This window comes from Etheostoma spectabile, chromosome 21, assembly GCF_008692095.1.
Source record: "Etheostoma spectabile isolate EspeVRDwgs_2016 chromosome 21, UIUC_Espe_1.0, whole genome shotgun sequence".
NCBI lineage: Eukaryota > Metazoa > Chordata > Actinopteri > Perciformes > Percidae > Etheostoma > Etheostoma spectabile.
In genome coordinates, this window is record NC_045753.1 from 7,085,647 (window position 1) to 7,103,357 (window position 17,711).

The window sequence follows — 17,711 nt, forward strand, 5'->3', positions numbered from 1 at the left end:
ATCACCCACGTGTGCGTTGAAGTCCCCCAGCAGAACTATGGAGTCCCCTACTGGAGCCTCATACAAGACTCCATTCAAAGTCTCCAAAAAGGCTGAATACTCCGAACTCCTGTTTGGTGCATATGCACAAACAACAGTCAGAGTTTTCCCCCACAAGATAGGCCCAGGAAGCATTTAAAGAAAATTTGGTCTTGATTTGGAGCTAAATGTTGCCCCGCCGCACCTTTAAAAGCCTTGTTTTGTTGCTGTTTTTTTTTTTTTGTTGGGGGGTGGGGGGGGGGGGTTTAATAGAGAGATGAATTTAAAGTCTCATACATATTAGCAATCACTGGTGGGCTGGTTAGTAGCTCACACTCACACTGGCTTTATCTAAAGGACCACCAGTGACATTAAAGTTCACTGCTGTACCCACTGAACTCCGCAGCACCTTTGACATTTTTTTCCTGGCTTGTGATCCCTTACTAGAAGTGGACACAAAACACGGGACTGCTCCCCAGATGTGGGGGCTGTTTTGGCCTGTCGCCCTGTGCAGTAAAACACTGACACACTGCTGCAAATAAAGAACAGCTTTCTCTTTGTTTCATGGTCATATGCTATTGTTTAGCTGGTCTGCATGTTCTGGCTCTGTACTCTGAGGGGTGAGTAACAAGTTTAGACATTGTTCTGGACTTCAAATGATAGGAGCTCATTAGGACCTGCCTCAGCCCCCCTCCAACCCATCCCGCATGCTGATAGGGTTTTATGAACATGATCTGACTCTCTGCCCGGGTTAGATCCCATATGCCATTAATTGGTGTGTGAAATGGGTTTCCGTTAGGGATCAACCGATATTGGGTTTTTTTCAGGGCGGATACCGATACCGTTATTAGGAGTTAATGAAACCAAATACAGATTTTTGGGACCGATATGACAGTGAAATTACATCTTTAAGTCAAAATTACATATAATATCCAGTAATTCATGTATGTGTGTATATATATACACATACATGCCTACTGTAATTAGCTGCTAAAGGAAATATATAACCATTTACATCCATAAGACATTTGCACCATAAATGGTGCAATCACTTTCTCAAAAACTTAATTTTGCTCAAAAGTGCAGACCTAAACCAAAAAGTGAAACCTAAACCAAAGTTACACCCTTGGTTGGATTGTCTTTTAAGTCCCCTAAATCAGGACTGGTCAGGAAGTTATTTTACAGTCCGCAGCTAACACAACGAAATTATATAGTGTTGCCATTGGTTGAGCATCGGTAAACAAGGCTGAGGGGTTTTACTATGGCCACAGAAGATGCCATTTATTAGCTTGCTTATCTCTGGTTGAAACTGTTTTTCATCAGTAAAAGCTGCTAAGTGTCAGCCCATTCTCCCAGGAATTTCCTCGATAGTGGACAATTGTATTTAAATCGTCCCCGTTTAGGTACAACGACGCCTGTCAGGTAGTGTTCCTTTTTTATGTAGCAAGGTTCAAAAAAAAGTAACGCCTACCTAGCAGTGTGTGATAATGTAGGGATAATCAACACATGGCCGCCTCTGTAGGCTAGACTTAGGTGCAGTGGTTGAGTGCAACGTGCAGCTGAAACTGTTGGAATGTTTAGATTTTATTTGAGATATTTCAATCAGACCCAAAGTGGTGACCAGACCCATCCAACTTACGTTGCCATTCCCTAGATTCACGCTGCTAGTGTTTACTATTAAAACATCATTATGACATTAACTGGGGCTTTGCACGTTATATCCAAATCCACATCATGTCTGCAGATAAGTTGGCAGTGTTTAAACTGCAAAGCTGATGGAGTTGGGATGGTCCGGTTTGATTAAGACATGAGAACACACACTTTGGGCACTGTGTTGCTAGATCATGAGTTTAATCCATCTAATGAGAAGAAGTACACTGCTGCGTTTGGCTCAAAGTCAACTCCAAAGGCATTTATTGCAGACTTTGGGGCAAATGATGTCATGTCATGGCTCGTACTGTAGACCAGTGCTGTCGGGGCCACATGCGTGGCTGCAGCGCTGAAGGGTTATACGAGGTGACTAATGCCATCTGGTTGGAATGGGTTCTAAAAAACCTTGGTTTTTATGCGACACACAATTCAAACTACTTAATCTGTAGATATTCCTAAAGGAAAGTAAAAAGTGTGAACACCAACTAGGCATCAAGGCGTGTAGGGCAGTCCAACCAAACTCCATGACGTTAAAGTGGCAACCACATAATATTGTAGCTAGAGCGGTTTTACCCCCTTCAAGTCCCGCACATACAGGGCTGCACCTTACAAACATCGGAAAAGAAATAACTAAGAGGACACAGTAGTAGTGGATGCAATGCTGGAATAAATGGAGTATTGCGTGTCTCATGTTGGAGCTTACGCGGAGTGTTTGCCGACATACGCCACAACACACACACACTACACACACAAACACTGGGTGCACACACCAATGCCAGCACCATGTCACTTCTGTTTACTGTATAGACAGCGTTATACCCTCATGCTAATTAATAAGTTAGTAAGCAGGGATTTTGGTAGCGCACTTCCAAAGAAAGCACAATACAATTGAAATGTTAACCGATCATTAACATTGACCGCTAGCAGAAACAGTTTCAGTTCACCGTCCAGGAGGTTTTGAACACACTTTCCAGCACACAGATGCCAGGCTTGATGTTCTGTGCATTGTTGGGACACTGCCAGCATTTCCTGAAACCGCTTGAGGACCGTTACAAGTCCAACAGCGGCACTCTCCGGCTAGCCCGTCCATCCACCACTCCACCGTGTTGTCAGCGGTGTGTTCTTCCCTGATTCTAGTCTGTGTGTAGATCGCCCGATTTAAAATAGATTAGTCCTCATTGATTTATAGTTTGAATGGTGCATGTAGCCTCCCCGAACAGAAAAAGAGAAGCCTTAAAACGCAACTTGCTGGTTCAAAGTTAGGACTAGAAGTTCATTTAGATTTGCCAATTTACACTTTTATCATGCAGAAAGACAATTTTCTTGTACACTTATATTGTTCTTTATATGAGTTAACAGATAGACGAAAATTATTGGTCAAAAATCGCATTGACGGTTAAATGGTTCAATCATCCCCTACAAGCTGGACTTGCAACCCCACCCATAAAGTTTTGGTTCACAAATAAAATGCAAATTTAACTATTGGTGGTCGGTGGAATGTTCTCATCTACATGCCAATTTGGCGGTGAGTCAAAGGTTAATTTGGGACATGCCGTTTAAGGCCTATATGCTGTCATATGTACCACATGTACCGCACTGATGTTTTATATGGAACGCAGAGCCAGAGGAAATGTTTGGGGTGTGTTCTAATGTGGAGATGTTCACCTTTGGGCCAAATGCCTGTGTTCACCCTTATGATGAAGCACTGTAATTAGCGAACCATTCTTCGTTTAGTTGATTGGGGGACACAAATGAGAAGCGTTCTTGACACAGCCTGCTTCACTGATTCATTTTTGGATAACAATATCACGGAAGGAAGGTGAAAGAACAGAATTAGCAATGCCATGTCACAAGTCATGCAAACAGACAAATGTTCAAGCTGTCTTAACGCTCTTCCCTTTATGTAAAGTTCTATCGGCCTTTGCTGCCGTCTTTCTCAAAGCTTTTCCATCAGTCTGTCTCGCTTGTTTCCACCAGACTCCCATTACCGCTTCAAACCATACTCCTCTTGCTACTTTGGTGTTACTGCAGTATCGTGTGTGAATATGTAGATCACTAGTTCCGATTATAATCCTCTCGGTGTTGCCGGGCAAAATCACCATCATTTCGTCTCCTCTTCTTATGTCCTAAACATAAACTCATCACGCCGTGCAAATGTTGTTGTCATTGTGTTGCTGTAGCCCAAGTTGATACAATGGTTGGGCGTAGTACTCATGCTGCCTGAATCCGGCAATTCAGCGGAAAAACAAATGCAGCTGCTGTCCATAAATATTTTGGATATGTCTGTCGTGGAACTACGTTTTAGATGTGGGAATGACACAGCACTGTGTTTCCGCAGGAAAAATGTCTTGTTAATCAAGATATCAAGCGGTCTGTAGTCACCCAGGGGACCAAAACAGGAGACAATAGGTTTCAAAGTGATGAATGCGCTCTTCCTCTTACCCTGATCCTGATATTTGATACGGATTTGACACCCATCTCACAGGCCTCTCTGAGGCAGCTAGTTATCCAATAGTTTTTGGGATAAAAAACAATTCTCCTGTTTTGGAATAGACATGCGCATTAGCTCAGCAATCATGCAGTAAAGCCTTTGACTTGTGCAGTCTGTAAAAGTAGTTAGTGGTTTTAAACAAACAAATCCTTGTGCCCAGTCAGTTAAATTGGAGCACCACCATTGGCTGCGGCTGGGGTGGTGGTTGGTAGCCCAGCTGGAATGCAACAGCTCCTACGTGGGTTAGTCTTTCTTTTTTTTTCCCTTCTTCAACACTTTGAACCGTGAGAACGAGCTGAGAGCCGCAAGACTTCAGACTGACGGAGCTTTTCCCACACGTCCAGTTGCCTTCTGGACAGAAGTGCTTGCTGGATAGTTAAAAATGGACTTGGTTGAATAATTGCGAAAATCAAAACACGCTTCAGCTGTATATATCCTTTGCTACAGTTACAGGATTGCAGGCTAGTCAACAAAAAAAGTCCTAAATCTCAAAATGGCCACTGTAAGCCTCACCTGTTTTTGAAACATCAACTGTTTTCTCCCGTAAAGCACCGTAAAGCAGTATTAATTAATATGCTGGCCATGTATATGTACGAGAGAACACAGTGCTATTGTTATGGAAGTGTATTAATATGACTTGTTGTTAGAAAGCAGTTCCCATCTACCGCACTACCCAGTATATCTTTTATCGTATGAATCAATATCTAGTTCCTGTTTAGTTCTGTTAGGTCCCTTATTCCCCCATTGCCAGACCTAAGGCTACACTCTGGCCTTTTTGCATGAGGACGTCCTGCGCATGAGCTAGGTGCCAGATGTCAGCTTTATCCTGGAAATGTACTTCTCTTGATCCAGACTAGTTTCACACCAACTCCCTGAGATAAACATCTGGCTCTTCAGCTGATACCATTCTCTGCACATCACCCAGCTAGTTGCTAACACTGCCTGTTGGTGCGGACCGGGAGCTTACAGTGAACTTTTTCTCTATATAAATTCAAAATGACTTGACAAGCACAGCACCATTCATGTGAAAATGCAATGCAACTCACAGTAGTCGTCACATTAACTGTATAATTACATACATAATAGTGTAACACTGTCAGCATAAATTCAGCATTGTTATGGAACATTAAGCACATGTGATTTTAACATACTGTATGGAACTTAATGGTAACCATTGGACAACTGGAAGTTAAAAAAATATATCCACACTCCTAAACTGTATCGCCTGTATTTGTATCAGCATAAATGTAAAGTAGAACACACATTGCAAAATCATTCAGTCAGCAGAAAAGGCATTATAAAAATGATTCTTTTCAGGTCTCCTTGGCACCCTTGGGTAGCAAATTCCTGTCTCCTCTGACACGTCTGTTGAGCATCGCTGAACAGTAATGGCATATTTAGCTCCCTTAGCCTACAGCTATTTGGAACAGTAGATTACTGCCGGGATGTACTGATGTAGCAGCGGAAAGACTTACTATAAGTTTCCAACTATTATAATTCCAATTACATTATAATTTTTCGATTGTTTTTACTTAAGTGTCTTTGTCAGTTACAAGACATGGCAATACTAATTTGGGCAACAAGCTGGGGTGTCTGGGTGGAGTTGATGTTGATTTAGCAAGCTGTGACATCACAGCTTGTCATTAAACAAACCTCAAATATATTCCTCTGGGAGACTTAATGTCTTATTAATGAAACCATTTTTACCACCAGTTTGGATAGTTCTAAATTTCATTTGGCGTCTTACTATCTGGATTAATCTACACAGACAAGACCAACCTCGGTAGTTGGTTCCATAGAAAACCAAATCCACATGGCAACACTCCCTCGACCAGTCAACACAAGCTTGTATTCAATTCATTCAATTCAATTCAATTTTTTATATAATATTTTATATTTTATATTAAATTTATATCATTATAGTATCATTCAATACCAAGAGTTATCTCATACCTTTACAGATAGAGTAGTCTTGACCACACTCCGAACATCTCTTTTTGAGATTCTTTAAGTATTTGTGGCCATTCTGTCATTTATAAGACAATTGACAGTTAAGATTCAGGGATAAGGTGAGAGAAATCTAACAATGGTCCCAAAGTCAGATCTGAACCGGTTAGTTCATGATCAGTACCTTAAAACCGAGGCCACATGGGCACCGAGCATTACAGCAACTCTGTCAATGGTCCCTGTAAAAATAGGTAAAGTCAATAAAACATGTTAGCCCACAGTGATTTAATCATTGTTTGCACTTTGTCTGGTTTTTTGGTGGTGTTGGTGATTCAGGTTTGTATGCCAGCTTGTGTTGGCTGAAGTGAAAACTTGAGTGAAACTTGCCTACCGTTGAAGATTTAATTGAATCCTGGCATGCTTCTCTGGCAGTCAAGTTTGCTTTCGAGCCAATGGTTCTCACTTTATCTCACTCCCTATCAGCTGAAGTTACTGTATCTAACTTGCTTAGGCCTCTTCAGTCTTCCCTGCTCTTTCCTTCCTTTTCTTTTGTTTCTCTTTCTCTCATCGCCCTAACATGCTACTGCCAGACACAGCTCTCCATCTTGTTCCGAGATCGTCCAATCAAGAAAACCTGTCGCTCGGCTTTGACGATTTGCTGTACTAACTTCAGAATGCTGTTGGGGCTTGATCTTGTCGGCAAATTGTAACGCCCCTCACCTCTCAAAGCCTTTACTTTGTGTCCAAAACCCCAAGCCGCTGGCACTTCAACTCCATTCAACCATTAAAATTGATCAAGGATAAATGGAAAAAGGCACCACATAAAATAGTTTCATTAGAATCATAGAATGAATGGCCCACTTCCTTTCCCAACGCTGTTGGACAGTGAGTGAAACTGCAAGCTAGGCCTCGTTCCCACCACTCGACCACCTCGGACAACGGAACTGTTCCAAAGAAAACAGAAGCCATTGTGGTTCAAAGTCAATAAGCAGCTGAAAACCACGGGGGAGTCCCACGATGTAATAAATACTCCTACACCTCTACATTACAATTATCTGCAAGAAAGTTTCACCATGCTTTTTATTTATTTTTTACCCCCGCACCCCCTCCTCTGTTGCTGTAATGGAAAAATGTACACGCTAAATTGGCTCCTGCCATTCCTTCAGTCGAGACCGTCTGTGTGGCACAATCCTTGTGTGACTATTTCTGTTTGCGCTGCACATGTTCTTGAACATCCATCTAAACATCTCTCCTCCTCCACCTCGGCTTATTATATATTTGAAGGATTTTGTTGAGCCTTGTAAGGTCTTGTCCTCTTCTTTTGCTCACCAGCCTTGAAGTGGGGGAACAAGTCCATGTCATCAGATCAACAAGAACTCTGAGAAATGCTTAGGTACGTGTTTAGTTGACCAGCATTTTTTTATCTGTTCAGTTCTATTTGGTTTCAACCTGAAGCTTCACATAATCATAATCGTACATGTTATTGTGGATGATTTTTTTTTTTTTTATATTGTATTCTGGCAAGGTCCAATATAACCAGCATGGGTGGCCCAAGGGAACCAAAGCTGAACCTCTAGCTTTGGCAGAAGTGCATCATTGACTCTTCTGCGATTCTTGTGTTTTTTACTCTGACAAATGCTTACCTTTTTAGCTGCATGCTACTTCGAGCAATTCACTGTTTGTTTTTTGTGGATTTGAATCCTGAAATTGGAGTAGTGACTGGCCTCATTTCAGCTGCTTGTTTGTGTTAATTCTTGTGTCTTTCCTGTTCCCGCTTGTGGACTAGAACATTTTGGAACTAGAAGACTACACACACGTATTTTCATAATGTACATTATCCATCTACATAACAGAGCATTAGGTCTGGCAGGATAGATGCCTTATGACTTAGGCATGATGGAAAGTCCCTGGTATTCCCTGGCTATGTTTACCCCCTAAGCCTGGGCATATCTAACCCCTCTGCGACCAAGCAATACCATAAAATATCATAGGGTATAGCCTCGGAGACAGACAATTGCAAAGCAAATACATTAGTTACAATTATTTTCCATTTCAAGTTTTGGCTAGCATGTACTATATTCCAAAGCAACTCGCAAGACATGGCTACGTTGGTTCCTGTATCTGTAATTATCTAAATTAGCAAAACATCAGCCCAAGGCACGAAAGCACATAAGCCAGATATCACTTGAATCTGTTATTATGTCAGACGTGATTCTCAACAGATCCTCTTTTGAGTTTGCTTGGAACTGATACACCAAAAGTAAGCTAGGATAACAGAGTCAGTGTTAGGCTGTTCCCATCCACTCCCATACACGCTGTTGCAAACTGACAATGTTTGTCCGTCAACAACACAAGGTAAAGACCTTTAAAAAGTCACAACAATATGTTTGGCTTTACGAGTGACGCCTCAGTGGACTGCTTGTCAGTGAAAACCCTCCGATAAATTGAAATCCAGCTAAACCCCATGGACAAAAAATTGGTGATGACCTTCTGTCCCTACAAGAAATGGCAACATATTATGCTGGCCGGTTACAGTGGTGTCTAATACCGTTACATCAGTTAATCCGCACCTAGATTACACCTCGCACTTTATTCTACTGTAAGTAGCCTCATCCTCTAAACGGCTCTAGTTTGACCACAGTCATGCCCATTTGCCGCTGTGCCTCTTTGGCTAATGGATGACCCACTGTCACATCATTTTGGCAGCTCTCTTTAATGCTCCCACTTATTTAATTGCTACAAACACACATACACACAGTGTGCCCAGATGAAATGAAGGTACTCCATAGGGAACAGTTTTTTATAATAGTCCAGTTTATGGAGCTCTCCTGGTGACCAGGACCTATTTCCTCTCCTTTAGGGTCTCATTCAGGATACAGGAGGGTGTGCTAAATTACACACCACCCCCATCACCATCCTCTTTTGTCTCAGCACACCTTTAAAGTATAGTGTAAGCTAATTGTAATAGTTACTCCCCAAGTGGTGTTTGGATACATACTTGGATGGTCCATTTATGAAATTTAGGTTTAATTTCCTTTACTCCAAGGTTTAGCAACCGATAAGCAAAACAATATTTTGTTACAATGATTTCGACAGATAAATTAAGTAAAGTTACTGTAACAAGTTTAACAGTGGAGCCTATGATTTTACTCCCGTTGTTTTAAGCTGACAAAGCCATATTTTGTTTGAACCGCAATACAAATGGAGGTCAGTGTGTGTCTGTAGATAGCTTTAGCTTGATTTTTAATAAAGCCTCTAGCTGAGCAAATGATTTGTAACTCACAGATATATGCATAATTATATTTTACAACTGCTACAGTCATTAAGATACCGGCTATCTTGGTAAAGGGTACATGACTTCACAGCTTTCATACTTTCTGTATTGTGATTAGCATTAGGACCACTTTGCTTACTCTTGTTCTTTTGTTGTGTTTTCAACCACTGTTATTGGCATCCATGACAGTTGAACACAACTCATCATTTTTTTGTCTTAGGTCGGCATGGTGAAGAATCACTGGGATGAAATCTACGACTTTGTGAGAATTTAGCTGAAAATTCCAAAGGTAAGAAACACTTCACTCCACACATACAGTATTTAAACATTTGCATGTTAACAAAATGCCTAATAATATGCAGGAGGAAAATGGAATTACATATGTAACTAGCCTATATTGTAACATTTAACTCTAATCACCAACTAAAACAGCCGTGTTGCCTCGTACTTGACTTCCTGGAGTCCTGAGATGTAGTTACTACATGCACATTTTTTCACAAATAAACTAAATAGCAACTTTTGAGTGACAGGTTGTAATACCAAAATTTGAGCCAAATCCTGCACACTGGCACATCCATCGCGGGGCCCTTGGTGTCCCGAGACGTAGATCAACTGAGGAGAAACACACATTTTACACAGCAGTTACCCCGGTAGAGTAAAATGAAATCTGTCCCTAAGAGACAGCTGGCCATATGCTAAGTCACTCATCATACAGGCGGATTTTTTCCCTCTGTCTCTGCAGTAGCTGAGCTGATGTCTGGGTTACTGGGGTTACCAGCAGAGACTACCATAGCAGGTTTTACAGCCTCTTAGAGGAAGTAAAGTGGGAAGCTTTCAGAAGTCGGAATCATTTTTTGTCTTTAAATGTTCTTATAAATGAATATCTAAAAAATAAAAATGGACGGTCAACCATGTTATGAGTGTTGGTGTTGAATAGTTTGTCCACCAGAGGGCGTTTTACAACATCCCTGTTGGAAACGGATTTTTAGTTTTTGTTCAAAGAACTTTAAGTTTAATATCTTAGTTTGTATTTTTTTACATTTCATTTATCAGAACCTTTAATAATTTTTGATGTTCCTCTGTTGTTGTGGACAATAAAACAAATTATTATCATATTATTTTAGTGAGAACTCATAATAACTACAATACTAATGTTAAGGAAATCTGTTTATGTTTAGTAACGCGTTTCTCGGATTTTTCCTTTTAATATATATCAGCCGATTTATTGGCATATATTTTTTAAATACCAAATATTTATCGTTATCAGCCTTAAAAATCCTTTATCTGGTTGGGCTCTACTGTATATATGACTGCATGCTCTCATGGCTGAAATATGAACGTATACGTATATGTGCAGTGTAAAATCCAAAATGTCAACAGATGGCCTTCAGCTAGTGGGGGGTTTTGTTTTCCGTACTGCTCCAAGGCAACAACAACACCTGAGCTTTGCGGTTCAACCAGAGCACAGCACCACCCCTCCTCAAAGTTTCTGTTTTAAACAAACATGATAACGTTTTCAAACGACGCAAATCTGCATTCACTTACTCAAACTCTCTCAAACAATACAAACATTTTATTTACTTCAGAAAGCTGTGCATGTGTGTATGTTTTCCTTTCTAAATATACATTTTTTTCACAATAACAAAAATAGCAACTTTTGAGGGTTCATGACATGGTTTGAATTCCACATTTAGCCCTTGTCACGCACAGGGGTTCAAATCCTGAACATACGTGCAGGGCGTCACTTAGGGTGTCTTAGTGCAGTGGTTCCAAACGTTTTCACACCTAAACGTAGGGGTGGGAATCACCAGAGGCACCACGATACGATATTATCACGATACTTGGGTCACGATACGATATTATTGCGATTTTAACACTATGCGATTTCTGCGATATATTGTCCTCTATTACTTTTTCCAACTTCATTATTTTGTCCCCAAAGGAAATATCGTCAACATCTGTTTTCATCTCACATGGATTTTATTGCTGTAAATGTGACTGTCAAGCTGACTACAACAACACTTTCATGAATGTGTTATAAATGTTATACAACTGGCAACTGAACTGTTTGCATTAATTAGGTGGATGCATCACAAGTCAATGCAACACGTTCTGCTGTTTTTAAACTTTCCTGAACTTTGAGTTTAACTTCTCTGTAGACCTTGGGTACGGCTGTATCCGTGAAAAGCGGCGCGACAGAGTTACGTACCTTGGTTCCAGTGTTTTGTTGACAAAATCCCCTTTTCACAACGTTTGGACGCAGGTCTTTGCACATGAAGCAGGCGATGGTTTGAGTTATTTTCTTCGCTCGTTCTGAATTTGGAGGTAGCTTTGTCAAGCTAAGTGTTCCATGTTGGTTGGTTTTTCGGCGGAGCTGGTTTAGCATTAGCTTTTACCGTCCTCGGCTAACGCTAACTCTGGATGGTGGCGTGTAAGATGAGCCCTCATGTTGGTGTTTTCCCTGAGTATTTTATTTGCATACACACTCCTTGCAAATCGCATGTCTCATATCCATCTCAGTTGTCCCCTCCTTGTAACAAATCCGAAAAGTTCCAAACCTGATTTAAATGCAGACGGTGCATTTCTGATTTCTCTCTCTAACGCTGACATGTTTATTTTATCTACATCCCCTCGCCGCTGACAGTACCCCGCTGACCTCACCAGAAAACCAACACAGCGCCATCTGGTGGACTGAAGAAGCAACTGATTTGATTATTCTACTAACCAAAAAGTAATTCTCATGTGCAGTTTAAATAATAAAAATCGATACTTGGCGTTTGTGTATCGATACAGTATCGCCACGGGAAATATCGCGATACTAGCTGTATCGATTTTTTCCCCCACCCCTACTAACGGACACAAATTTAGACCCACAGACCGCCATTCTGTTTTTGTCCCTGGGTCCGCAACTGGTAGGATTTTTTGATTTTAGATAAAGAGAAATGACCCTAGTAGTCATACATTTCTGTCATGGTGGTACTTATGGATAGATTATAGGGAAATGAAAGGATTCCCCTTTTTCTGGGAAACCCCTGGAAGCCATTTAAGGTCCCCTGGGGTCCCCAGACCCCACTTTGGGAACCACTGTCTTAGTATGTTGTTGGGTTGGGTTTAAGAGCCCATTCTACACAGTCTGTTTGAGTGACCTCAAAGCGAGTGAGGTAGTTTGTTCATGAGTTTTTATTAGTTTGAAACTTTGTTTGTCTGGCAGAAAGTGAAGCACTGGATGGGTTACCGGGCAGTTTGTTTTGCTTCTAAGAAAATAATTTGTTTGCTTTCGCAGTATAACTGTAACCGTAAACCATGTTTCTGATTAACCTCAAATGTAGAAATGTTTGTATCAGTTGTGCAATGTGGGAATCACCAACCAGCAGCCAATGCTGGTGAAGTTGGTCTTTGCCAGGTTATACCAGTAATGGGTTAATCTGACTGTACTGCTGCAGAATGACGTGCCATGATGGATTTTCTTTTCTGTTCCAGTCCCATGCTGAGGATGTCCTTCATAACATTCTCCTCCAGAGCATCCCACCATCATGAAACTGACAGAAAACAGGTAATGAGTTCAGTCAGACAACTCCGTTTGAATGTTACTATAACAGCAGACATTGTTTTGGGGGCCAACTCCGACCTCATCACCCCGCAGTCTGGGTTTACATGAAATATGCGAGTGGTGATGAAGTAGCTTCCATTTCGCCGAAGCCTCAGGTTTTGCTGTGGTGGTGGTGGGGTGGGCTGAAAGCAGACAGCAATACAGGTGCAGGGCACAGCAGCATTGACAAGGCAGAGATAGAAAATGTTGCAGCTTAAATAGACCCCCAAATTGAGGGGTTGTGTTTTGGTAATGATACGGCTTGGGCATTGTCACGTGTGTGTACAGGGGTGCAGATAGAGTTTGACTGCCTGACTAGCTCGCAGGCTTCGCCCCATTTATGGCTGATACTTCTGTTCCTTTGTTTAACTGCAACTGACTAACCAAAGCTGAATTTGCGTTTGTTAAATGTTATCTAGCAAGGAATGCCCTTACACAAGAAAAGATCAGCCGTAAAGTAAACTAAACTGTTGACCAGAGTGAAAGCAGATGCTCTCTGAATGAAGATTATATAAAGCTGTTGTTTTGTGTGAGAGAGCATCACGGAAACTGGTTTTCTACTTCCAAACGGACTGTTTCTATCTTGCATTCATGCTCGTTGTAAAATGAATCAGAATCGGGTAAAAACCTTCATAAAGCACAAAGACGTGTACATCTACACATTTGGCAGCAACCATAGTGCTACTGTATTGGGAAGAGATAAGGGGAAAAACAGAAAAATGTCAAGAAATGATGAGTTTCCACACTGGGAGATAAGACACATACAACAAAGAAGCTGCAGTTTAAATCTTTCCTCATTGCAACTAACTCGGCTCTTTCTTCTCTGCAGAGTGAACATCAGAAAAGGGCTGAACTCTCTGAAAAAGGACTCCGGTGGAGACCCATTCATGCACCTCGGGTTGCAGGGGTGAGCTTTTGTGTAATGCTTATCTTAATCTTACACTGAGAATCAAACAAATCAACTCACTAATATAGCTTTGGCATAAAACATCTTCTTCTTTAAAGGCAAACGAGCAGATACCAGGACACTTTGGTACGCATCAAAGACTTGTTGTAATACTTACATCAAGCTAAGTTTGCATCATGTGTGTTTATACACGTCCGTGTGCTTCTTCCAGGCACGGCCAGTGTGATTATTGCGCTGACAGACGGAGAGCTGCAGGAGCATCAGCTCATCACTGCGCAGCAGAGGTAGAACTCTAAACTGCTGTGGTTATAGCACTGAAATTAATACTTTCCTTGCTTGATGCCATTTCTGGAACTTATTCTGTTTATTGCCCGTGTCTTCCAACAGCAGCACGAGCCAGGTCTCTTGGAGCTATGTGTTACTGTGTTGGTGTCAAAGACTTCATGAGACACAGGTAATGCCAATGTAATACAGCTGTGCCTCTACAGCAGTTTCACACTTTCATGGCCGTTTTATATCCACTAAATGTATGTATCTGGTTTGAATAAAGATAATAGCACACAAGTACAGTACATCATGTGCACAGGAATCAAACTTGTGGAAATTACTGTTACCTCCATGTTGCATAGTGTGTATTCAGTGGCCTCTGAGCATTTGGCTAACCCATAATTTTAGATTTTTGAACACCAATGCATTTTTTTTAACCCTGCCTCTTAGGATGCCAACACACAAAGCTGGACTGCAGAAATGTCTCTGACTTGAATAATACTCACATTAGCTTCACATGATAGAAGAGATGATTCAGGTTCCTGTATTTAATGTGGAGGATATTTGAGAGCGTTTGAAGGCTGGTCGACCTCAAACCCAAGTTTAGTACAAGCTCCATTTGATTGATTGTCAATGGACCCATTATCTGACTGTAGATGTTGTTTGAGCATTATTCCTATGGGATTCCCTGGTTTATGTGTGTTGTGTGTGTGTGTGTGTAGAGCTGGACAAATTTAGGAAAATACACAATATTTTATTTTATTTTATTGGACAAATTGAACATTAATTGAATATTTACATTACATTTTAAAGTGCTGTTTTCTACTAATACTTAATTAGATAACAAAACAAATCTGAGGTCTTTTGCAATATGTCACAGCCTTTTGCGACGTGTTTATTACCATCCATCCATCAATCTTCATCCGCTTATCCGTATCGGGTCGCGGGGCAGCAGCTCCAGTAGGGACCCCAAACTTCCCTTTCCCGGCCCCACATCAACCAGCTACGACTGGGGATCCCGAGGAGTTTCCCAGCCAGTTAGAGATATATCTCTCCACCTAGTCCGGTCTTTCCCCAAGGCCTCCTCCCAGCTGGACGTGCCTGGAACACCTCCCTAGGAGGCGCCCAGGAGGCATCCTTACCAGATGCCCGAACCACCTCAACTGGCTCCTTTCGATGCGAAGGAGCAGCGGCTCTACTCCGAGCTCCTCTCGGATTGACTGAGCTTCTCACCCTATCTCTAAGGAGACGCCAGCCACCCTCCTGAGTAACCCATTTCGCGCTTGTACCCTTGATCTCGTTCTTTCGGTCATGACCCGCTTCATGACCATAGGTGAGGGTAGGAACAAAATTGCCGGTAGATCGAGAGCTTTGCCTTCTGGCTCAGCTCTCTTTTTGTCACAACGGTGCGTAAACGGAATGTAATACCGCACCAGCTGCTCCGATTCTCCGACCAATCTCACGCTCCATGGTCCCCTCACTCGCAAATAAGACCCCAAGGTACTTAAACTCCTTCACTTGGTAAGGACTCACTCCCTACCTGAAGAAAGCACTCCATCGGTTTCCTGCTGAGAACCATGGCCTCAGATTTAGGTGCTGATCCTCATCCAGCCGCTTCACACTTGGCTGCGAACCGATCCATGAGTTCTGAAGGTCACAGACCGATGACGCCATCAGGACCACATCATCTGCAAAAGCAGCGATGAGATCCCAAGCCCACCGAACTGCAACCCCTCCCCGCCCCAACACGCCTCGATATCCTGTCCATAAATTTATAAACAGGATTAGTGACAAAGCGCAGCCCTGGCGGAGGCCACCCTCACCTGGAATGAGTCCGACTTACTGCCGAGAACCTGGACACAGCTCTCGCTTTGGTCATACAGAGATTGGATGGCCCTGAGAAGGGACCCCCTCACCCCATACTCCGGTCATACGCCTCTCCAGATCCACAAACACATGTAGACTGGTTGGGCATACTCCCAGCTCCCTCCAAGATCCTTGCGAGAGTGAAGACTGATCCGTTGTTCCACGGCCAGGCCGGAATCCGCATTGTTCCTCTTCAATCCGAGGTTTGACTACCGGCCGAACCCTCCTTTCCAGCACCTTGGAGTAGTTTACCAGGGAGCTGAGAAGTGTGATACCCCTGTAATTGGCACACACCCTCTGTTCCCCCTTTTTGAAGAGGGAACCACCACCCCGGTCTGCCACTCCTTAGGCACCGTCCCAGACTTCACGCAATGTTAAAGAGGCGTGTCAACCAACACAGCCCCTCCACACCCGAACTTTCAGCATTTCTGGCGGATCTCATCAATCCCTGGGGCTTGCCGCTGTAGTGTTTGACTACCTCCGACTTCCACCAGGGAAATTGACGACAATCCCCCTCACCTCAGCTCTGCCCTCTACCACAGAGGGCGTGTCAGCTGGATTTAGGAGTTCCTCAAAGTGCTCCTTCCACCGCTCTAATACCTCCCCGTCAAGTCAACACGTCCCATCCTTACGGTATACAGCTTGATGATTCCCCGCTTCCCCTCCTGAGGTGGCGAACGGTTTTTCCAGAAGCACCCTTGGTGCAGACCGAAAGCTTCTCCATGTCTTCTTCAAACTTCTCCCACACCCGCTACTTTGCCTCTGTCACGGCAGAGGCTGCAGCCCTTCGGGCCCTCGATACCTTGCAACTGCCTCCGGAGTCCTCCGGGATCATATCCCGGAAAGACTCCTTCTTCATTCGGACGGCTTCCCTGACCACCTGTGTCCACCAGGGTGTTCGTGGGTTACCGCCCCTTGAGGCACCTAGGACCCTAAGACCACAGCTCGCCGCCGCAGCTTCAGCAATGGAAACTTTGAACATTGTCCACTCTGGTTCAATGCCCCCAGCCTCCACAGAGATGCACGAAAAGCTCCGCTGGAGGTGTGAGTTGAAAGTCCGTCAGACAGGGGCCTCCTCCAGACGTTCCCAATTTACCCGCACTGCATCTGTTTGGGCTTACCAGGTCTGTCCAGAGTCTTCCCCCACCCCCTGACCCAACTCACCACCAGATGGTGATCAGTTGACAGCTCTGCCCCTCTCTTCCCCCGAGTGTCCAACACATACGGCCTCAGATCAGATGAAACCTTTGGCCTAGGGTGCTCTGGTACCACGTACACTTATGAGCATCCCTATGTTCGAACATGGTGTTTGTTATGGACAGTCCATGACTAGCACAGAAGTCCAACAACAGACAACCGCTCTGATTTAGATCAGGGAGGCCGTTCCTCCCAATCACGCCTCTCCAAGTATCTCCATCATCACCCACGTGTGCGTTGAAGTCCCCCAGCAGAACTATGGAGTCCCCTACTGGAGCCTCATACAAGACTCCATTCAAAGTCTCCAAAAAGGCTGAATACTCCGAACTCCTGTTTGGTGCATATGCACAAACAACAGTCAGAGTTTTCCCCCCCATCACCCGCAGGCGTAGGGAGGCGACCCTCTCGTCCAGCCGGGGGCTTGTGAGTATCCCCACACCCGCCCGGCGCCTCACACCCTGGGCAACTCCAGAATAGGACAGAGTCCAACCCCTATCCAGGAGTA

The 17,711-nt window shown here is 43.2% G+C and overlaps 1 protein-coding gene across 1 annotated transcript in view; it reads left to right on the plus strand.

The window, feature by feature from the left end:
* antxr1c (ANTXR cell adhesion molecule 1c) overlaps window positions 1-17,711 on the plus strand; it is an 81,725-nt gene that overhangs the window by 36,483 nt on the left and 27,531 nt on the right. The gene's annotated exons all lie outside the window — the stretch shown is intronic.